The 24,566-nt window shown below is 38.8% G+C and overlaps 1 protein-coding gene and 1 long non-coding RNA gene across 2 annotated transcripts in view; one reads left to right on the plus strand and one right to left on the minus strand.

The window, feature by feature from the left end:
* Positions 1-24,566, plus strand: part of LOC100969124 (anthrax toxin receptor-like) — a 748,177-nt gene that overhangs the window by 207,204 nt on the left and 516,407 nt on the right.
* Positions 4,599-16,028, minus strand: LOC134731064 (uncharacterized). Its single transcript, XR_010113134.1, has 3 exons — positions 15,807-16,028; positions 6,348-6,501; positions 4,599-5,698 (listed from the first exon to the last, which is right to left on the minus strand). It is a non-coding gene; the product is annotated as an uncharacterized LOC134731064 (long non-coding RNA).

The following is a 24,566-nucleotide window of genomic DNA, read 5'->3' on the forward strand; positions in this document are numbered from 1 at the left end:
CACAGCAAAGGTGCGGCCGGTTGGAAGAACGCACAGCCTGCAAGCAGAAGCCTTATCTCCCAATTAAGGGTGTAGAAGAATCTGGGCGTGTTGCTGGTGGCTCATGCCTGTAATCCCAGCACTTTGGGAGGCTGAGGCAGGCAGATCACTTGAGCCCAGTAGTTCGAGAACAGCGTGGGCACCCTGGCGAAACCCCTTCTCTACTAAAAATACAAAAATTAGCCGAGTGTGGTGGCCCGCGCCTGTGGTCGCAGCTAGTCGGGAGGCTGAGGCACCAGCATCGCCCAGCCCGGAAGGTTGAGGCTATAGTGAGCCGAGATCGCACCACTGCATTCCAGCCTGGGCGAGAGGAGACTCTGTCTCAAAGACAAAAAAAACAACTGGTAGGAAAACGCACCCTCAAAACACATGATGAGATGGTTGAGACCAGACCCTAGGAGGGTGGGGACTGGCTGGGTGGGTATCCAGAGACCATGGGCGTTTCATAATGCATTGTTTCCCGTCTCCTCCACTCAGCGACTCTTCTTCCCCTGAAGTCTTGCATTAAGTAAGTGAATGAATCAATCATCAAGTTAATGAAGCTCTGACTTTGTACTTGTCCTTTGCTTGGTACAGTTGGGCACTGCCTTAGAAACAATCTCCAGGTAATTTTCCCAACTGCTTTTGTGAGGCCCAGTTTTCCATTTTAAAATCTAAGATTACCTCAGTAATCTTGCTTTTACAGCAAATGGGCATGGAGCCTGACAGATATATTTAAACTAAGTTACGGACAAGCTGCCTGGTGCATTAGGTAGCATAGGAGCTAACCTTGTGGGACATCTCCCTATATTCGTAATATTCACCCCTACATCTATAATCAATAAATGCTTGTTTGCAGGCCATAGAAACTCTTCCTGAGATCTGACCTGTGTCTTCTGCTATCTGCCTGATTTCTCCCCATAGAACAGGAAAACACTGTGTAGGAGATATTGTGAATAGAAATATGAATATAGGCCGGGCGTGGTGGCTCACACCTGTAATCCCAGCACTTTGGGAGGCCAAGGCGGGTGGATCACCTGAGGTCAGGAGTTTGAGACCAGCCTGGCCAACATGGCGAAACCCTGTCTCTACTAAAAATACAAAAATTAGCCACACACGGTGGCAGGCGCCTGTAATCCCAGCTACTCAGGAGGCTGAGGTAGGAGAATTGCTAGAACCCAGGGAGGCAGAAGTTGCAGTGAGTGAGATGGCACCACTGCACTCCAGCCTGGGCAATAGAGTGAGACTCTGTCTCAAAAAAAAAAAAAAAAAAATTATAAAAATTAGCCAGGCATGGTGGTGGGCGCCTGTAATCCCAGCTACTCAGGAGCCTGAGGCAGGGACAACGGCTCAAACCTGGGAGGCAGAGGTTGCTGTGAACCGAGATCGCACCACTGCACTCCAGCCTGAGAGACATAGCGAGACTCCATCTCAAAAAAAAAAAAAAAAAAAAAAAAAAAAGAATATAAATAGAAAATACAGTGATTCAAATAAGCAATTGTTAGTTCCTCAGATCAGAACTGTGAGTTCTATACTAGACTCTTACATGTTATTTCTTCTGGTATCTTAGCAATGATTCTGAATAAAGATCAGACTCCTTAGTCAGCAGGTGGGACAGTTCTCAATAACAGAAGCTGGGTTCTCAGGGGATCCCGTGGATATGAGGATGAAGGTTAGAAGCACTTGGGACCATACCTGCAGGTCTGATTTGAGGACAATGAGACCAAGACAGGAAGGCAGCAGCTGCTGAGGGGCTGGGGGTGGGAGAAGGGAGGAAACAGGACACAGGAAAATAAGTATAAACCACCAGACTGCAGTCAGTGATCAACAAAAGTTCCCAAGTTTATATTGAGAAGATTTCCCTGGTTTGGGGTTTTGAAGAGATTATATAAGGGATTCGGGTTGCTTGATTTTTTTCATTCTTTTTCTTTTAACTTGGTCTCAATTTTTTTGTAAAAAAAACAAAAAAAAAGAATGTCTTATGTGCGCCTTTAGAACTGGTGAATGAATGAACCTCCCTTTTTAAATAACTGAGATTGTCACTGAAGCACTGTCATCCGATTTAGGCTTAAAAATCTGACACTGAATTTATCCTAGATGATAAAGTGCAGGTCTCTTGTCTCCTAGAAATGATCAGGCAAGGAAACACCCAGGAGGCCCAGGGCAAAATGCCCTCCTGGAAGCTGGTGGGGTAGGAAGATGCTGAGGCCCAGTATGGTCCCTGGAGCATGCATTCTGTGTGGTGACAGAAATTGTTTGCTTGACCATACATTAGTCAGGCTTCTGAACCTTCTGCTAAACCCATCTGTGCACTTTTTGTAAAATTTAGTTTTAGCAAATTACCCTGCTAAGTCAGTTTAGCTGGCAGGAATCCCTGTCCGCCATATACTGATCAGGGTCCTCAATCCCCACCATCCCTCAGCTGATGTCAGATAACCTTGGCCTGTGCTCAGCGAGAATCTCGTTAGGTCAGTTTAGCCAGAATCCTCCCTTACCCTTGATGTTCCCTCGTAGTCATTTCCCATCTGCTAACCCCATCCTCCTCCTTGAGTATAATTACCACTTCCTTGTGCTGGATTCAGAGTTGAGCACAATTGCTCTCTCCCACTGTAAGAACTACTTGCAGTGCTCCTAGACCTACATATGTGAACCTGTTTCTTTAACAGTGACTCACCTGTCTTTTTCTCCTTTCAACTTGACACTAGCTGAGGCTTAACCGCATCAAAGTGGAGGGACTGGCCCCAGGGGATCCTCAGGGCTTCACCTTGATGGCCTGCAGGCTCACATTCCACTTTTTCTGGTGGCTTCTGGCTCCGAGTCCAGTTTGCCAAACAAGTGATGGAGGTTGGAAGGAGGGATGAGGTGACAGAGGTGAAGGAGGGTAAATTCTTTTCTAAGCCCTACTTGCCTGACATGCATTTAGGTTTTTAGAAAGGAACCTGACCCCACCCTTTATTTTCTATCTCCCACTTCCATGACCAGCCTTACCTGTAAAAATGGGGCATAGAAGAGCCCTCATCTCCTAGGGCAGTGGTTTTGAGCAGGGGGTCACTGAACAGTAGCACCTTCATCTCTTGGGACCTTTTTAGGAAATTCTGGACTTGGGGTGGTTGATCATGCCTGTAATTCCAGCACTTTGGGAGGCCGAGGCTGGCAGAACACGAGGTCAAGAGATCAAGACCATCCTGGTCAACATGGTGAAATCCCGTCTCTACTAAAAATACAAAAATTAGCTGGGCATGGTGGTGTGTGCCTGTAGTCCCAGCTAATGGGGGGCTGAGGCAGGGGAATCACTTGAACCTGGGAGGCAGAGGTTGCAGTGAACCAAGATCATGCCATTGCACTCCAACCTGGGTGACAGAGCAAGACTCTGTCTCAAAAAAAAAAAAAAAAAATTAATTCCTGGAAATGGATTAGCTTGCTGACAAGAGTTATTCCATTGTGTGTTTCTACCTGCAATACCTGAGGATGCCCATTTTCTCACGATTTATAAACTAACTCATTTTATACATGTAATTTTCATACATTTGGGGGTATTGTTCTAACTTCATTATTATTACTTCAAGGTGTTATTATTTCCCCATAATCATCATTGTCATTATCATAACTAGTTGGTGCTGACAGTAGTCACCCTGCATTGAGAACTCATGCTCCAGGCCCTTTCCACATAGACTTGATTTAATTCCATTCACTCCTCACAACAATTGTCTGAAAGAAAGAATCACTAAGCCATTGTATAATTGAAACACAAGAGGCGAGTGACTTGTGTGCCCTTGGGCAGGTAATTTAAACACTCTGTGCCCCCAAGTTCCAATAGATAAATGTAAATAATAATATCTTTCTTACCTAATACATGGGGTCAACAGTTAAAGTACTGTACATTTGTGAGGTATTTCATGGCACCTGTGAATTGCTCATGTGATGACATAGTGTGCTTCCAGTGTCAGTGTGCTGGGAAGGAGACAGAATAGGAAGAAGACTGAAAAGATGCCGAGTCTAGTGCAGGGTATCCTGGGGAAAACACCTCCTGTTTGTCCAACAGCGATTGGCCACACATTGAAGACACACTACCTGCCTGTGAACTGGGGTGACCCTGTTGAAATCTTGTGGAAAGCTTGAGATGCTCCTTAGAGGGTGTTTATCCCTCGAGCTGGCACAAATGCGGTTTGTTGTTCAGTTTTTCCTTCTACTCTGCCTCTATCTGGTACAAAATGGAATTGAAGAGGATATAAACCAGCAAGGAACAATCTGAAATCAGAATGGTGACAATGGGAGAAAGTAATCTTGGTTCAACCCAATGTTCACCTGAAGTCTCTTTATTAAAGACTACTAACAGGAACAAAATTGCATAATAATCTTCCTATGATAATTTCAAGTTCCAGAATTTCTCTATGGAACTTTCAAATTTCACCTCTGTTAACTCATGGAATTTTCCCTAGAATCTGCAAATTACCGAAGTCTTTGGAGGTTTGATGATCACTCACTGGTCAGTGGTACTACAAAAGGATTCTGGGGAGTTTGACTCAGTGGTCAGCAAAGGCTCTTCCGAATCTTCAGTCTGATTCTGAGATTCCCCAGGGAGAACTGGAGCCTTTCTTAACAGCTCTTGATTGGAAAGACCACCTGCTTCATCCTCTATTGCAACAGAAATAGCCATTGTGAAGCTCCATGGGGAGGCACAATGAGTTTTTTCTAGCATGTGTGACTCAGGTCATTTTGTTCCGTGGTTTCCAGTTGTGAGGACTTGGCAAGGTCACACCCTCCCCTGAGCCTCAGTTTCATCAGTCAGAAAATGAGGATAACAATTCTACTTGCCTCATAGGATTGTTGTGAAGATTAAATGAGACATGTAAACATTTGCTTATAGTAATTTCACACCACTTTATTGTGGAATCAAAGACAGAATTCTTACAGAGGTCTTGGTTAGTTAAGAAAACATCCATTCAAAGATTTGATTCACAGGACACCCTCACTGTCTTTCTCTTTTTTTTTTTTTTTTTTTTTGAGACAGGGTCTCGCTTTGTTGCCCAGGCTGGAATGCAGTGGTGTGATCTCAGCTCACTGCAACCTCTGCCTCCCAGGCTCAAGAGATTCTCCCACCTCAGCCTCCGAGTAGCTGGGATTACAGCCATGCACTGCCACTCCTGGTTAATTTTTGTATATTTTGTAGAGATGGGGTTTTGTCATGGTGCCCAGGTTGGTCTTGAACTCCTGGGCTCAAGCAATCCACCTGCCTCAGCCACCCAAAGTACTGGGATTACAGGCGTGAGTCACCACACCTGGCCCTTGCTTACTTTCGTACTTCCCATGAGGCAGGTTACCAAATTGGTGAAATTAACCATAACGTCATTGTGATGGGCAAGCAGATATATTAAAAGCAAAGATACAGCAGGTAAACATTAAATTTTGCTCATCCCAGGACAAACCTGGCCACAGGAGGCCTTTGCCAGTATTCTGAAAAGTGTTGTGACCATCTCCTTTAAAGCTCAGTTAAAGGTTTCTGGCTGGACTCCAGGCTGCTTCAAGCTCTTTACTTGTCTTTATCATTCTTTAAGGAGGGACCCAGACACAGTGTGCAGAGGCCTGAATCCTCTAGACCATTCTCTCTCCACCATGAGTCCTGCCATGGGGACCTTTCCAGCTCCCTTTGGCCTTATGAGCAAGAAAATCAGGCTAGAGCCTAAAGAGAACAGAAATTTCAGAATCAGGCTTGTTCTGCGACTGTATGGGGGAGCTGAAGGACACAATGGGCTTTCTATATTGGAGACTACCCATCATACTCTCTCTGACCAGGGAGAAAGGACAGATGCTGTGTGATTTTGCAGTCTGTGATTTGGCTTCTCATTCTCGCTGCTCTCTACACCTCATTGTTTACTTCACTCCCCTGAAAAAAATGCTCCCTAACAGGCTCAGTACCCAACTTCTGGGTATTGCTGCCCACATTTGCCTTGGTTCTACCTTTTCAGATTGCAGGATCCTGAGGTTTTGCTTGGAGCAGCTCAGATTCTCCACTAGATCTAAGATCTCACCTAGTCCTGAGGATTTCCTTAAAGGGAAGGGGAAAGATAGATAGATAGATAGATAGATAGATAGATAGATAGATGATAGATAGTTGCTGCCTTTGCTCTACAGCATCTGCTTGGTGAAGAGGCTCAAGATCTGGATCCTGGCCTCTCAGCTCTCAGGAACCCCATTCCCCCCTGACAGGGGTGGCAAGTTCATCCTATTATTCATTAAGAAATTTGAAAACAATCATTCAGGAATTTTAGGTCAAGAGCTGGAAAACCCCAAGCCTCTGTGACCTGAGCAAAGGGAGATACTGTGAGCACCTGCAGGATACACCCATGTTCCACCACCTGCCTGAAGAAGCCTGTGGTTCTTGTCAGCTTCTCAAGGGTGAAGCGCAGATCATTTTCTGCTTGAGCAGAAGAGCAGACCAAAGAGCTCATTGACTCAAGGAGCATCATGGCAACTGAGCTGCACCTGGAAGAGAAGAATCCAGGGTGTGATCCACAGCCAAGGCCTGAAGCAATGGGGCCCATACTTGACCTCTCCAGGGTGTGTTGTGACCCAAGTACTGGGCTTTAGCCCATGAGTGGTCCCTCTTGCCATTTCCAGTTTCCTCCCAAAGAGAGGCCAGTGTTGGTGATTTCATTTCTTATAATCTCCTTAGGAGCACAGGTTTTGGTTTGTGCCTTTTTTGGATCAGGTTCCCTGCATTGCAGCTGCTATAATTAAAACTATTAACAACAACACAGCACCACAGAAGCAAGTTAGTTGCTAATGGAATTTGCTGATAATGCTATCTTCTAGAGACCACTCTAGTAACTGGAGAGCCTTGGTGTAGAGCTGATGATAAAACCTGTTCCTGCTTTTGTCAGTCATGAGGAGCATTTCCTTTCTAGACAGAGGAACTTAAACCCACATGCCAGCCCAAATTTACCAAAAGCAGTCACTGGAATACTCATCACACCATCATGTCTCATCTTATCCCTTTCGTTACCTTCAAATACGGCCCCATTTCCTCAGGACCAGAACTCCCTTATGTGGGCAGCAGGACTAAGGCCCTTGAGTTACCTGTGGTGACTCCTCATTAAATGGAGGAATGTGCCAGTATTTTCAGCAAAACATGAATCTGATGAAACACTGACTGAACTGTCTCCTAGTTTCAAAACAAATTATTACCACTCAGGGCCTCTATTTAGGGCAATCAGAGTCAGAAGTGGGAACACATCTTGTCCTCCTACCTTGATTAACAGTAACTCTAATTGCAGGATGATGGTCAAATCCTCTCTCCTCTAATGTGCAGTTGTGAAGGATTTAGGCTCCACTGCTCTTGCATTTGGGTGGGGCCTGAATCACTTTCAGTCTAGCACAGGCGGGTCACTTCAGGCCTTCCCACCTCCATCAGCATCCTTCAATCCTCCCCTGACATCTCTCATTTATGCTTCCTATTGATTCAGAGGTCCCAACCCGAGTGGCTAAAAGAAACATTCATTAACCTTTCTACAAAGTCATGAATACTCCATGGATTACATTGAATTCGTCCCTACTAAAACCATCTTCAGAAATTCAGATGTAGTAACCTTCTTTCTGAATTTTTTTTTTTTTTTGAGATGGAGTCTTGCTCTGTCACCCAGGCTGGAGTGCAGTGGCATGATCTCAGCTCACTGCAAGCTCCACCTCCCGGGTTCACGACATTCTCCTGCCTCAGCCTCCCAAGTAGCTGGGACTACAGGCACCCGCCACCATGCCCGGCTAATTTTTTGTATTTTGTTTAGTAGAGACAGGGTTTCACTGTGTTAGCCAGGAAGATCTCGATCTCCTGACCTCATGATCCGCCCACCTCGGCCTCCCAAAGTGCTGGGATTACAGGCATAAGCTACCGTGCCCAGCCAAGTATTCTATCCTTAATGAACACATATATGCACATTATATCTATTTTTTATAATATATATATTTAGAATTGAATGTCAGAGTACATATCAGTGTTGGAGGAAGAGAATAAGGAGGAAGCACAGAAAGTAAAAAGGAAAAATAGGCACCAAAGAAGATTTGGAGAATGGCAGATGGCCAAGGAGATGCAGTTGGGAAGTGCCTCTTCCATGGAGAGGAACCCAAATATCTAGTAAACCTTCACATTTTAAACAGATCTTTTGAGAGAAAACACTGAAAGTTGACACAGAGGTGACACAGACACCATGGTTGAAGAGGGAAGAAATGGGACAGTCTGCTCAGAGTCACTAGACATCAGGACTGGCCCATATACCCTGAACAAACCCAAGGAAGGGGTGAGTGAAGGAACCCTGGGACACTACATACCCATAATGTACCTCTGAGATCCTAGTTACAGGAGTTTCTACGACCCTCATAGATCTTTGGACTGGTAGGAGAGCTGCCTCGAGCACATGCAGAGGCACAGTTTGAACCCACACAGAGCCCAGAAGGCTTTGTTGTGCTGTGCAGCTGCAGCAAAATGCAACCCTAGGTGCCCATCCCACAAGCCTCCATTTCATACTGAGTGGCTAAGTTCCTGCTGTCCGCCAGGCTGGGAGTGAACCACGCCTGGCCTGCTCACATGCCCAAGATAGGCCCCATCACCAGTGCTGTGTGATTAAGTTGCATCTGGTCCACATGCCCCCTTGCCTGTCAACCCCTTCCCAGACCTCATGCCTGGTCACGCCTGCAAGAGGGTGTCCACAGCACAGCATCCACTGCATAGCTTGAGTGTTTTGTTAACAGCCTGGGAAAAGCTCACCACCCTGTCCCCAAGTCACAGCCAGTGCTTGAAGCTTAGAGGCCAGAGGACAAATCCGTGAGCCCAGTCCCAACTCCCCAAGACTCAAGTATACCACCCAGGGACACTGAGCTGAGATTTGTAACCTAATCTCAAGTGAAGGAGGATCCTCCATAGTCAGAATGCAGAGAAGGGTGTGGTATGGGTTCTCATGGGGGCATGGGAGCTGGACGCCCCTCCCTTTGCAAGACCAGACCATGAAGGGTATGGCCTGATGGTGGTAGCTTCTTTCCCAGGGAGTGTCCTGGCACAGAATGCCTGGAGCAGCTCAACAATGTGGGAGCAGATGGCTTGGGGAAAGCCTAGTTGGTTGGGCTTGCCGCCAGGGCAAGTGTCTGTGGGAGATCTGCTGGGTCAGGGGAGTATAAGCTAGGCAGACTCCATGGTTGCCTGCTGGGCTGAAAATCATGGGCTGCAGACTCCATACTGGTGTTGCACCCATTGTGCCACTGCCCTGCCTGGAGATCCTCTACCCTTGAAATACTGCATCATCAGAGCAACTGCAGACATACCCTAAAACCTGCTCTGACTTTGGTAAGCACAGTGGACTGGTGGGTCTCTGGAGAGTTGTGTGTCCCTAGAGATGTAATCCTCAGTGTGGATCATCCCTAAGGGAAGGGGGAGTGCAGCCTGCCAAAGCACAACATGAGACAAAGAAAATGTGGCCATGGCATAAGCCACTGAAAGGAGCACCACCAAGGCCCAGAACCAGACTTGGAGAAGGAATTATGTCTCGCCTCCATCTCCCCTCCCCAGTGCACTGTTGCAGATGCAACAATAGCTCTTCCCATAGGGGCCCAGAAAGCGTGCACTGAAAGAAGTTGTTTCTCATGATTCTCCAGTGAGGGCAAGCATGCACCAAGACCCCACCTGCCAGCTCTTACTCTTAAGTCCATCTACCAGACTGAAGTTTGAGTTATACCATCATATAAAAATACATTGCTAAAACAAGCAACATCTGTGAAAGCCACTGCAGCAACCTATCTTTAACCAAGGAACATATATGGAAACTTCACCCTCTGCAACTACCGAGAAATGAAGCCAATCAATCACATACACCACTGTCATACTTTCAAAGAGAATAAAAATATAAAAGCCCTGTGATGGTTAATATTGAGTGTCAACTTGATTGTATTAAAGGGTGCAAAATATTGTTCCCGGGTGTGTTTGGAGGGTGTTGCCAAAGGAGATTAACATTTGAGTCTGGACTAGGAGAGGCAGAACCACCCTCAATCTGGGTGGGCACCATCTAATCAGCTGCCAGCACGGCTAGGACAAAGCAGGCAGGAGAAGGCAGAAGAGCAGACTTGCAGAGTCTCCTGGCTTTCATCTTTATCCTGCGCTGGATGCTTCCAGTTCTTCAGCTTTTGGACTCTTGGACTTACACCAGTGGTTTGCCAGGGGCTCTCAGGCCTTCAGCCACAGACTGAAGGCTGCACTGTCAGCTTCCCTACTTTTGAGGTTTTGGGACTCGGACTGGCTTCCCTGCTCCTCAGCTTGCAGATGGCTTATTGTGGGACTTTACCTTGTGATCGTGTGAGTCAATGATCCTTAATAAACTCCCCTTCAAATGTACATCTATCCTATTACTTCGGTACCTATAGAGAACTCTGACTAATACAAACCCCATCTAAATGAAGCAAATTCAAAAAAGAAGCGTCAACTCCCGCAGATGGAAAGGAATAAGCACAAGAAGTCTGGCAATACACAAAGCCAGAGTGTTTTGTGATCTCCAAAGCCTCTCACTAGCTCCCTAGGAAAGGATCCTGACCAGATGTAAATGTCTGAAATGAGACACACAGAACTCAGAAGATGGATGTCAAGGAAAGTCAATGAGACATAAGACAAAATAGAAATCCAATGCAAAGAAACCAGAAAAACAGTCCAAGATTTGAAAGACAAAATAGTTATATTAAGAAAGAGCCAAACTGAACTTCTGGAACTGAAAAATTCACTAAATAAATTTCAAAATATAGTTGTGAGACTTAAAAACAGACTAGGCCAAGCAGAAGGAAACATTTCAAAGCTTGAAGACTGATTCTTCAAATTAACCCAGTCATGCAAAAATAAAGAAAAAATATTTTTTAAAAAGACAAAGCCTTCAAGAAATATGGGATTATGTAAAGAAACCAATTCTACAACTTATTGGTATTCCTGAGAGAAAAGAAAGAGTAACCAACTTGGAAAACATATCTGAGGAAAAAATTCAAGAAAATATTCTCAATTTTGCTAGAGATGTTGACATGCATACACCAGAAATCCAGAGAACCCCTGTTATATACTATAAAGACAGCCATCCCCAAGACACATAGTCATTAGACTATCCAAGGTTAACACAAAAGAAAAAACAAATCTCAGACACAGCTAGAGAAAAGAGCAACACTACCTACAAAGGGAACCCATCAGACTAACAGTGGACTTCTCAGAAGAAACCTTACAATCCAGCAGAGATTAGAGGTCTATTTTTAGTACTCTAAAAGGAATGACATTCCAGCATAAACATTCATATTCTTCAAAACTAAGCTTCATAAACGAAGGAGAAATTGAGTCTTTCTGAGTCAAGCAATCGGTAAGGGAATTTATCACCACCAGACTAGCCCTGCAGAAATGCTTAAGGGAGTTCTAAATGTGGACATGAAAGAACAATACACAGAAAAAGCACAGTTAAGTACATAGTCCACAGACTCTATAAAGCAACTACACAATTGAGACTGCAAAGAAACTAGCTAACAAAACTATGACAGGAACACAATCTCACATATCAATGTTAACCTTGAACATAAATGGCCTAAATCCTCCACTTAAAAGACATACAGTGGCGAATTGGAATAAAAAAATCAGAATCACCCATCTGCTGTCTTCAAGAGACCCATCTCACAAGTAATGACACTCATGGGTTCAAAGTAAAGGGATAGAGAAAGATTAATCATGCAAATGGAAAACAAAAAAGAGCAGGAGTTTCTATTCTCATATCAGAGAAAACAGATCTTCAGCCAAAAACAGAAATAAGGACAAAAAAATGTTATTGCTTAATGACAAAGGGCTCAATTCAATAAGAATAATTAACTATCTTAAATAAATATGCACCCAACATTAATTGGAGCATCACGATACATAAAGAAATCACTACTAGACCTAAGAGGTAGACAGCCCCTCAGTAATAACTGGGAACTTCAACACTCCACTGACAGTGGTAGATAGATTATTGAGGCAGAAATCTAAACAAATAAATTCTGGACTTAAATTTGCCACTTGACCAATTGAACCTAATAGACATCTACAGAATACTCTACCCAACAACCACAATATATATATTTTTTTCTCATCTTCACATGGAACATACTCTAAGAGTGATCACATATGCAGTTATAAAGCAAGTGTCAAGAAATAAAAAAAATCAAATAATATCAAGCATCTTCTTGGACCGCAGTAGAATAAAAATAAAAATCAATAGCAAGAGGAACTCTAAAACACAGACACTCACACACAAACACACACGGAAACGAAAGAAATTACTCTTGAATGACTTTTGTTTGGGTAAACAATAAAATTAAAGCAGAAATCAAAGAATTTTTTAAACAAATGAAAATAGAGACACAATGAACAAAAACCTCTGGGATGCAATAATAGCAGTTTAAAAAGGAAAGATTATAGTGCTAAATACCTACATCAAAAAGATAGAAATATCTCAAATTAACAATCTAACATTGCACCCAGAGCAAGTAGTAAAACAAGAAAAAAAACTACATCCAAATATAGCATAAGAAAAGAAATAACAAAAATAAGAACAGGACTGAATAAAATCGAGACTCAAAAATCCACACAAAGGATCAACAAAATGAAAAGTTGGTTCTTTGAAAGTGTAAACAAAATTGATAGACTGCAAGCAAGATTAACAAAAAAGAAAAGATCCAAATAAGCACAATCAGCAATAACAAAGGCGACATTCAATCGAGTCCCACGGAGATTCAAAAGATTCTCAGAGACTACTATGAACATTTCTATGTGCACAACTAGATAACCTAGAAGAAATGAATACGTTCCTGGAAACACACAACTTCCCAAGATTGAACCAGGAAGAACCTGAAACACTGAACAGACCAACAATGAATTACAGAATGAATTGAATAAGTAATAGAAGCCTGGGACTAGATGAATTCATAGCTGAATTCTACCAGACATACAAAGGGGAGCTCATGCCAATCCTACTGAAACTATTCCAAAAAATCAAGGATGAGAGATTCTCCTCTAACTTACTCTACAAAACCTACATCATCCTGATACCAAAATATGGCAAATACTCACACAAAAAAGAAAACCCTAGGCCAATATATCTGATGAACATAGATGAAAAAATCCTCAACAAAGTACTTGCAAACCACATTCAGCAGCACATCAAAAAGATAATACAATGTCAAGTGAACTTTATTCCTGGGATGTAAGGGTTGTTCAAATATATGCAAATCAGTTAATGTGATTCACCACATAAACAGAATTTAAAATGAAAAAAAACATAAGATTATCTCAACAGATGCAGGTAAAACATTTGATAAAATCCAACATGCCTTCATAATTAAAACCCTCAATAGACTAGGCATTCAAAGAACATACCTAAAATAATAAGAACCATCTATTGACAAACCTAGTCTACGTTATACTAAACAGGCAAAAGTTGGAAGAATTCCCATAAGAACAAGAACAAGACAAGAATATCCACTTTCACCACTCTTATTCAACTTAATACTGGAAGCCCTAGCCAGAATGATCAGACAAAAGCAAGAAACAAAAGGCATCCAAATAGGAAAAGAGGAAATTAAATTTTATTTCTTCACTGATGATAGGATTCTATACCTAGAAAACCCTAATGATTCTGACCAAAGACTCCTAGAGTTGATTAAAAATTTCAGTAAAGTTTTAAGATAAGAAATCAATATACAAAAAGCAGTAGTATTTCTATACAATGCAATATTCAAACTGAGAACCAAATCAAGAACACAATTCCATTTACAAGAGCCACAGAAAAAAAAAAAAAAGAAATACTTAGGAATACCTCTATCCAAGGAGGTAAAAGATCTCTTTAAGTAGAACTACAAAACACTGCTGAATGAAATCATAGATGACACAAACAAATGGAAAAATACTACATGCTTATGGATTGGAAGAATCAACATCATTAAAATGTCTTTACTGCCCAAAGCAATCTACAAATTCAATGCAGTTCCTATCAAACTGCCAAAGTTATTTTTACACAGAATTAGAAAATCAATTCTAAAATTTGTATTTAACTAAAAAAGAGCCTGAATAGCCAAAGCAATCTTAAGCTAAAAGAACAAAGGCAGGGGCAACACATTACCTGACTTCAAACTATACTACGAGGCCACAATAACCAAAATAGCATGGTTTGGGTACAAAAACAGACACATAGACCAATGGAACAAAATAGAGAATCCAGAAATGAAGTCCCATACCTACAACCAACTGATCTTTAACAAAATTGATAAAAATACAATGGGGCAAGGATACCCTATTCAATTAATGGTGCTGGGAAAACTGGCTAACCATAATCAGAAGAATGAAATTAGACTCCTGTCTCTTACCATATAAAAAAATTAACTCAAGATTGATTAAAGACTTAAATGTAAAACTTTAGACTATAAGAAGCCTAGAATTAGACCTAAGAAGCTCTTTTGGATATTGGCCTATGCAAAGAATTTATGACTAAGTACTAAAACACAAAAGCAACAAAAACAAAAGTTGACAAGTGAGACCAAATTAAACTAAAGAGCTTCTGCACACTTGCATGTTATATTGCAAATATGAAATAGCAAAGACATGGAATCAACATTGGTTTCCAACAATGGTGGATTGGATAAAGAAACTATGATGCATATACACCATGGAATACTATATAGTCAGAAGAAAGAATGAAATCCTTTCCTTTGCAGTAACATAGATGTGCCTGGATGCCATCATCCTAAATGAATTAAGATGTAAACAGAAAACCAAATACCGCATGTCCTCACTTATAGGTGAGAGCTAAACTTTGGGTACACAGGAGCAAAAGGATGGAAATAACAGACACTGGGGACTCCAAAACAGGGGAAGGAAGGAAGGCAAGGTTTGAAAAGCTACTTATTGGGTACTATGTTTACTATTCAGATAATATGTTCAATAGAAGCCCAAACCTCAGCATCATGCAATATATTCATGTAACAAATGTACACATGCATGCTTAATCTAAAATAAAAATTAAATAATCAAATAAAATGATTTCCATGAATAAAACGGTAGATATGATTATGTGGAAAATGCTTTACTATTTATCATGTGGTGAATAATTTAGTAATATTTAATAAATACATGAATGAAAAATAGCTACAACTGTGTGTTAGGATTTCAATAATTTTTTTATTTCATTCCTATAACTTTTATGTATTATTATATACATAATAATATATATAGTTAATAATAACAAAAACAACATGGTATTGAAATAATTTCCACCCAGAAGGAGGATCAACATATTTAAGTGACTACACTACTCAAGATAAAAATCATTTATCAAACAGATCAAAGTCATTTACCTGCTTTCCTTTTTATAGGTCCTAGGAACACACGTACCATAGACAATAAAACATCACTTCCTCCATCCCACTACCTTGGACTTTATTTAACATCTTTGGGTAGAACAGAAACTGTTGATAAGGTGAGTTTTGTTTTATAGACAAGAGAGGAAAATGGATACTTTGTGTGGTCTGGGCCTTAGAAACAGACTAAGATCTTTTTTTTTTTCTCTTTTGCTTTTTTTACTAGCATAAAATATTAATTGGCAAAACACCGAATACAAGCTTCACTATCATAAAATCAAAACATTTAAGCAATATTCCAAAAAAGATTTGACAAAAACTAGTCACCAAGAGTACAAAAATTACACATCAACACAAAGCATAAAAAATGTGAACTTTCAAATTAAACAGTCAAAAACATGTACCTGCGTGATCACCTCCACACCTTGACTTCCTTCGTCTGCAGCACGCTGCTGGTAAAGGCTGGGTGGCTGCACCGTCGTCCCCTAACCCAACATTGCTTTCATCTGGGAAAATTCGCTTGATAGCCAATTAAGCCATGGAGGCTATTACATTTACACGGGGCTACGCACAATCTCAGGGGACGCTCAAACAGCAGTTCGTTCCTCACACGCACTGTTGGGTGCAAAGGGCACCTGGAGAGTGAGGGAGACCTGGGCGCTTTCCTGCGGGGCCTTGGCCACGCGGCCGTCGCCCGCACCCTGTCCCTTGCCTGGCAGGGGACACAATATTTGTACAGATTATGGTATAATTTGAATGATTTTCTAATCTACTTATCTTAATTTATATAGTTTATTTAAATGTCAAGGCAGAGAAATACATTGATCATGTTAAGGTCACGTGATGTGGTGGCGCAGTAATGACTTCCTGAGGAAACAGAAATCGGATGTTTTGTGATTTAGCTATGTGCACTAAACTTATTTTCCATGTTTTGAGAGCACATTAAACATTCACGTACAATGTGGGAATAGGCTGGCTCGTAACCAAAACGTCCAACCCAATGCCACCCTTTGAATCGCTGTGAACACCATCCTATTGCGGTTCAGAGAAAACAAGCAAGGCTGCGAAGCCCGGGGGTTCAGGCAGCTGCAGCGCTTGGGCCAAGGTAGCTCCGCTCTCTGGTCTGAAGCCACGTGGCCCCACCCCGGGGTGGCCTGGCTTTTTTATATTGCTTATTGCTGTGTTTGGCATGCCATTCAACCCATCGGGATGTTGGATAGTGACTTGAGAGCAATCCCTAGATTTGCCCTGTCGGGATGTTGCATACTGAGTTCGGAATAAGCCCTGCTCAATTGAGGCACTATCACTAGGAGGAGGCACTGATTCCCGCCTTTCAATGCTATCTATTGGTGAAAGAGGAGTTGGATGGCATCTGGGAAATTAGTATCACTTCTACTTTTTCTTCTTTTCTTTTAAAGGTTAAAAATACCTTGTATTAGTTAACACTGCTATAAAATATGAATATCCAAATCTCTGTGGCTCAGTAAAATAGATTTTTTTTTTTCACTCAGAGAAAGTTCAGGTTCACCCTTAGTAACCCAGGCTGACAGAGACTCTTCCATTTTCTATACATAGCTTCCCCAATTGCCCAGAGAAGAGTGGAAAGATTTTATAGGTGACTGTACACAAGAATAAGAACTTAGTACCTAGTCACTAATTTACTCGTTGAATAAACATTTATGGAGCTTAACATATTAATCACTGGGCAGACGCTGGGACACAAGAAAAATCTTTAAGATATGTCACTGCTTATTACCAATAATGTTCTAGTGAGTAACAAGAGTTAGTAACACGACTAATTATAGTATTGTAAATATAATTACAGTTCCAATAAGACATACACACACACAGAACGATTTTGTCTGGTTGTTGAGGAAATCTTTATTGATTTAAGATATCTTTTGATGAACAGGATTTTTCAATAACTATCAGAAAAAGAATGTCTATGACTTATTTTTAAAAACTATTTTCTTATCTGCCTTGCATATCTGACACTTTCATCTCCTATCTTCCTTGAATACAATATAGAACCTGACATTTCTTTCCTTTCAAAGATCCTTAGAGCATTTCCTACATTTAATCTGAATGTCTTTCTCAGTAATTTTTCCTATACAAGCAATTATGGCTACATTTTCTTAATATAATCATGAAAAGGTGAGCAAAACTGAAAATTTAACTTGGAGAATAGATACGAAACATTCAATTAATTCAAGTTGTTGTTAGGCTGCATATGTTCAGCTTTCAGTGAAGATGAACAAATGATGATAAATGAGAAACTGAAAGAAAACAAACCAATAGGTGTTTTTTAAGAAACAATATTATTAAAGTGCATGTGTTTTCTACTGAATGAAAGCAACATAGACCTTTTCCTCACATTGGTAGTTAGTAAGATGTATAAAAACAACTTTGTAAAGAACAATTAATACAGGTTAATGAATCATTGTGAAAAGGGGATAACACACTTTATTCTAGCAATGATCTGCAAGGTGTTAAATGTTAAAAAAGATGAAGAACAATTGAGTAGTTATTTGATCATAGTGTTTATTAAATTGCTTTTCCTGTATCTGGCAAGCTTTACAGAAATGTCTTCAACAGAATAACTGTATTAAAAGCCAAATGAAATGCATTATGAAATATGATTCTTCACTTGGTGTGCAGGTATAATCTCAGGTGTAATTCAGACAAGAGACAAATTCAATTTTAAAGTTCCATTTGTTACAATTTGATGATTGTGATTAAAGAACCATAAAAATTTTATCTTTGACATTTCATTTTTTCCTCACAAAAGCATTCTACTGCAATTTTCTTAGTTTTCTTTCCTCTTAACTGTGGTGTTACCTATAAATGCTGGATTTCTCTGTTTTACGTGCAACAAATCTACAATCAACTATTTCTGGAACGCCACTTCATCTTAACAACAAGGACCCATAAATATTTTAAAAATTCAAAATGTTATATATAAAATGTTAAATGATACACATAATACATTTCTAAGTAGTAATTATGATTATGCCCATAATTATACCCATAATTTAAAAATATGTTACCTGAAGTAAATTATTATACGTTTTATGTTGGAAGTGTTCATTTATCTTTGATCTCTGTTAACACATTGTACTATGTGGTAATAATATAAACTGCCTTACTGGATAGTGATGTATCTTTGGTTTCATATTGTTACTGGACTAATATTCCAACACTATAGATAGTGAAATTTAACATTGAAACAATTGGATAATGCCATCGATGAATCCAGTTTTTAAGAATGGGATCCATTTTCTAAAATTGAGTATATAGATACTTCATGAGATATCTTATCATGCATCCTAAACCAAACCAACCTCTTCCCTTGACTGTCTTACAGTGTATTATTATTATTTTATCCACCGCAGCAACTAGTACATTTTTCAGAACCTAGTAGATATTCAGTCATTGTCTATGGAATACATGAACACATTCTGAATTTGGACAGTCATCATTCTTGGTGTTTTAAAACAAACACTTCCTGAATTGCATCCACTATTTTCTAAGAAGCCCTAGGAATTCATTGAAGGAGGGTATGGGTAAGTTGCGGGTGAAACTGTAAAGATGTAGGTCCTCCTCCCAAAACTTCTTCAGCATATCTTCATTGCTGTTTGTTTGCTTGCTTGCTTGCTTATTTTAAAAGAGATCTACATATAGTCTAATAAGAATTGTATAAATGTGATGTTCCACAATGATTCTAACTTACATGGTGCAAAATAATAAAATATTACATTCTAGCTGTTTGTAGAAAACCATGGATACTATAAAGGATCTAGATTTTCTCTCTCCTTTCCTCCTAAGATTTATTCACTCAGCAAAGACTTACCTGGTGACTACTTAGTGCTAGACACTGTTTTAGATACTTGGGCTATAACAGTGAAAAGAACAGTAATTGAATTAAAGAAAAGTTCATTTTAATTAGCTGTATGGTAAAATAGGGAACTAACAAAAATAAAATATAACATGTCAAATGGCAATGACTGCTCTGAGAAAAATAAAGGAGAATAAGAGGTTCTAAATTATTATATATGGCCAATATTACCAACATATTATAGAAAGAAATGAGTTCATAATGTTTATCAGAGAATTCCATGAAAATCGCTAAATTTTTCTAGAAAGCCAGGCACTGATAAGAGAATAAACAAACAGATAACCGATTTTAATTTGATCTTCTCTTACAGGTGCAGCTATGATCTGCCATTGTATATAATATAAAATTAAAAATTGTTTATATTTCATTCACGTTAGCATATAATGTTCTTACTTTTTTTTTTTTTTGAGACGGAGTCTTGCTCTGTCACCTAGGTTGAAGCACAGTGGCACGGTCTCAGCTCACTACAACCTCCACTTCCCGGGTTCAAGTGATTCTCCTGCTCCAGCCTCCCAAGTAGCTGGGACTACAGGCAGGCACCACCACGCTTGGCTAATTTTTGTATTTTATTAGAGACGGTGTTTCACCAAATTGGCCAGGCTGGTTTTGAACTCCTGACCTCAGATGATCCGCCTGTGCTTCGGACTCCAATAGTGCTGGGATTATCGGCGTGAGCCACAGTGCCCGGCCAACGTTTTTACATTTAAATATCAGACATCTATCAGATTCCTTTCTCCCTACTACAAACATTGTATGCTTTTCAATAGGCATAAGATTTTGTTTTCATTCAGGTTGGATTCAACAAGTATTATTTAGCAGTTCATTGCATCTATCCATTTACCCAATAGAGGAAGTATACAAGATACAAATGAATAAAGTGTAATAATTCTTATACTATTTGCCCTTATGTCATGTAACTGCTCCATGTTTGTATTCTGAAAACCTAACTGGGAGGGAAAACTCAGAAAAATAGAATAAAAAGTATTATATATCTCATGCATCCTCATTTTTGAATATTCTAGGGGTACAGATCAGTATAAATAAAATACTCTGGTAAGTGCCCACCACATCATCTGTTCGTCATTCTTAGACCCAGAGTATACCATTCTTTTAAGAAAGAAAACTTGCTACTGTACCTCCTACCCAGTAACATATATATCACATATCATATATATATCATAACATATATATCATATATCATATATACACATATCATATATCTCATATATATAACATATTTGCTACTGGTTAGGAGTAACATTCAGAAAATTATACTTAATAATGTAGTACAATTAGGTATAAATTCACTTAGTATTTTTAAATTTTACGTGCATTCCTATTTATATGAATCGTCATTTAAAATCACATCTACTGATCCTGATAGCATTAAAGGCATAAGAGGTACTGAGGATATTAATTTAATTTTGTTTACAGCTATGCACAGATATTTTTACTTCACTGAGATTTAATCCAGTAGTCTATTATTTGATTAATTGTACAGCTATCAAATCATTCAGGACTCCCACTGTTTCAACAACAAGAGTGGAAAAATATTTTTTCATTTATGTTTATATGCAGCTATTTGTAGTCTAAATTAATATCCTAGCAATTGATGGTGAAATTAAAATTATTTCTGTCAGATATGGTAATTTGATGACAGTGGATAAGCATGGGAATAAAAGAAAGTTTTGAGGAAGAGGGGACAGTTTTTGTTTACTTAATGATTATTCCAAAGATGTTAAGTAAACAGTCTATAGAATGCAACAGATAGTGGAATACAGCATTGAAACAATTTAATAATGTAGTCAATGAATCCAGTTTTTAGAAATGGGATCCATTTTCTAAAACTGAGCATACAGACACTTCATGAGATGCTTTATCACGCATCCTAAACCAAACCAACTCCTTCCCTTGACTGTCTTGCAGTGCATAGGGCATCTCTACACTCTAGGAAAGGAATTATCAATCTGTTTATATGCCACTTATAAAATCATACTTAATGTACGATTAGGCATAAATTTACTTGCATTTTTAAATTTTGTAAAATGTTAACGGAAAGTGTTCTTGAAAAATATTTCTGAGAATATTTTCCAAAAAATGAACAAATTTTAATACATAAGGGACAATATCTTTCTAGTGAATTGATTATCAGAGTGTAATGTGGTATGTTCTGATTATGTTACATAATATTCTGATTAGCAGAAAATTTTGAATAAGTGAATTTAGCAAAATGTTTAGAGGTCAAGAAAACTGTTTTAGACTGACTATGTTTTCTGACCCAAATGTAAGAAAGAACCCAATAAAAAGAGGCAGCCAGATAATGCTGTTGTTTGCAAACTTAAACAGAAGCTTGCATGTAATTTATGACTCAAAGAAAAATAAAAATAGAAGTTATACTTTATTTAGAACTTAATGACAGTGAAAAATTACACATAAAAAGGAAGACTGTTGAATACAGCAAAAGCTGGAATTATATAAGAAATATAAACATAAACACACAAAATAAGTGTAAATTATAATGAAGTAAAAATATATCAAAGAGAAAGAAGGAAGCAGTACAATAAAAAATAAAGTTGATTCTTTAAAAACCATAGTTAAATAGACAAATTTCCAGCCAGATTGTTTACCAAGTAAAGAGAAAAAGAAGGAGATAGATCAAAAGACACAAGATGATGATGAAAAGAGGGTCAGCACTTATAAACATCGTAGAAATTTAAGCCATAATGAGCACAAGAAAGCATTATCAACTTACTTTTGAATATATAAAATAAAGACACTTAAAAAAACTGAACAAAAATGACTTACTAGTTTTAAAAGAAAAAAAAAAACATCAAACATCTATCCTTCCAAAAGTATAGACTTCAAAAGTATAGTCCCAGATGGGTGAACATAAACCACACTTTAAGCAAGAACTCTCAATTATAACTGCTTGCAATTTTAGAGGATCCCAGCCACACTCCTGAACCAGAGCTTGGCACTGGGTATTCCCTCTGGAACACCCTTTTATTTCCTTCTCTAAGCAAAGACATGGAATCCACCTAAATGCCCATCAGTGGTCTGCTGGATAAAGAAAATGTGGTATATAAACACCATGGAATACTATGCAGCCATAAAAAAAAGAACAAGATCTTGTTCTTTGCAGGGATGTGGATGTAGTTAGAGACCATTATCCTTAGCAAACTAACACAGGAACAGAAGATCGAACACTGCATGTTCTCACTCATAGGTGGGAGCTAAATGATGAGAACACACAGACACATAGAGTGGGGGACAACACACACTGGGGCCTTTTGGAGGGTGGAGAATTGGAGGAGGGAGAAGATACAAAAGAATAACTAGTGGTTACTAGGCTTAATACTGGGGTGATGAAATAACCTGTACAACAAACCACCATGATACAAGTTTACCTATGTAATGAACCTGCACTTGTACCCCTGAACTTAAAAGTTAAAAATGAATGAAGCCTGTCAGAACCACCCATTTAGCAGTCTAACATTTTCCCTAGTATTCCCAAACCCCTTTGCCTAGCCAACATTTTTCACAGCACTTTTTGTTTTCAAACTACTGGCCTGAAGCAATCTGGCTTAGCTTTCTGAGTAGCTGGAATTGCAGGTGTACCAGTGTGCCCAGCCACAGTTTTTTCAAGACCTGTTTAAGACAACAGGTTAGAGAAAATCAAGATAATATTTTGAGGGGGAAGAAGGTAAAATCAATTAAGACAGGGTGCACAGAGTACTTGAATGGTACAGATAATGTTTATCCTTTGTACTAAATGGTGTGTATGTGGGAATTGGTTATATTATTTTGACTGTTTGTAGTCATATTATATACATATGTGTATAAATAAAAATAAAAGAAAAAATATAAGCTAAATTTATAGATATATTAATTTTATTTAAATATAACAAAGATTTGCCAGTATTCAAATGTCTGCAATGATTCTTAAAATGCACAGAACCTGTGTTTAGGTACAGTATCACTGTTCATCCAGCCTTCATTCACTCGAATCTACTCTTATCTAAAATTTGTACTGTAAGTAAAATTACATTCTGTATGACAGAAAGCAAATTACAATATTAGAACAACATTATGGAAAATTGGCATAACATTGTACAATCATCCATTACTTTATTATTTATCATTTTGCAAATTTTTATTATATTAGTAAAAAAAGTCTAACTGTACTTAATAGCTAATACATATATTATTTGATATTTTTAAAGACCATTATTAAAATAATAATAATTTGGGGGTGAGAAGGCCTATTGAAAAATGACCAACGTGGAAATCATAAATAAGTTTGATGCAACAAATATTTGTGAGTCTTATAGTTAAAAATGTAAAAATTCATTATAAACAAAGCTAAAAGACAATAATATGCATTGGGAAATATTTGCAACATTTACTTCAAAGGTGGATGTCCTTAAGAGAATTTTTACAAATTAATAAACATTTAAAAAGGTGAGGAGTGGCAACAGCTATGAGAGACAATTTACAAAAACATAAAAAATATGAAAACTGTTTAATCTGTAAGTACATCAATAAAAATTTTATTATAGTAGTTATTTTATCTATTAAATTAGGAAAGGTCAATACAATTGGTAATCTTCCAAGTAAATATAGGGGAGAAGGGCTTTCTCATACACTTATAAGAATATTATTTTGTTAGAATGCAATTAAATAAACACTTGGTAAAAATCCATATCCTTTGTCCAAACAATTTAAGTTCTAGACCTCTAGAATCCACATGTACATATACATATATACATACATATACACACACACATTCACATCTATATATTAACAACTCAAATCCAACTCCAACTCTTTTGTAAGTAGTATTTTGTCCAACAAATAAATTTATCTCAAATTCTTCTTGACTTTTCTCCATTATAGAGCCAGCAATTCTATGTGTAACTCTACCTCTAATTCCTTTATTTGCATTTATTTCTGCTTTCAAACCCTTATATGAGGCAAGTGGGATTAATTTATTTCATTACCTTAACTAGATTCATCGCTTTACTTTGTCAAACTCTGATTGATTTGCTCAACTCAATCTTATGTGTTCAAGAACTTAATGTGGATTCCTGTTTCACCTTATGAAAGTCTTTTCCAAAAACTTGCTAAATTCTTGACTCAAGACGTTGCAGTCAGTAATGCATTTCTCTCCTCAAATACAATGGAACTGTGTTCTAATAAATACTCTTCAACAATGTGCAGTTATTTCTCCACAACTATCAATTCCCCTTAAAGCAGAATTTTACTAAAA

This window comes from Pan paniscus, chromosome 8 (genome assembly GCF_029289425.2).
Source record: "Pan paniscus chromosome 8, NHGRI_mPanPan1-v2.0_pri, whole genome shotgun sequence".
Lineage (NCBI taxonomy): Eukaryota > Metazoa > Chordata > Mammalia > Primates > Hominidae > Pan > Pan paniscus.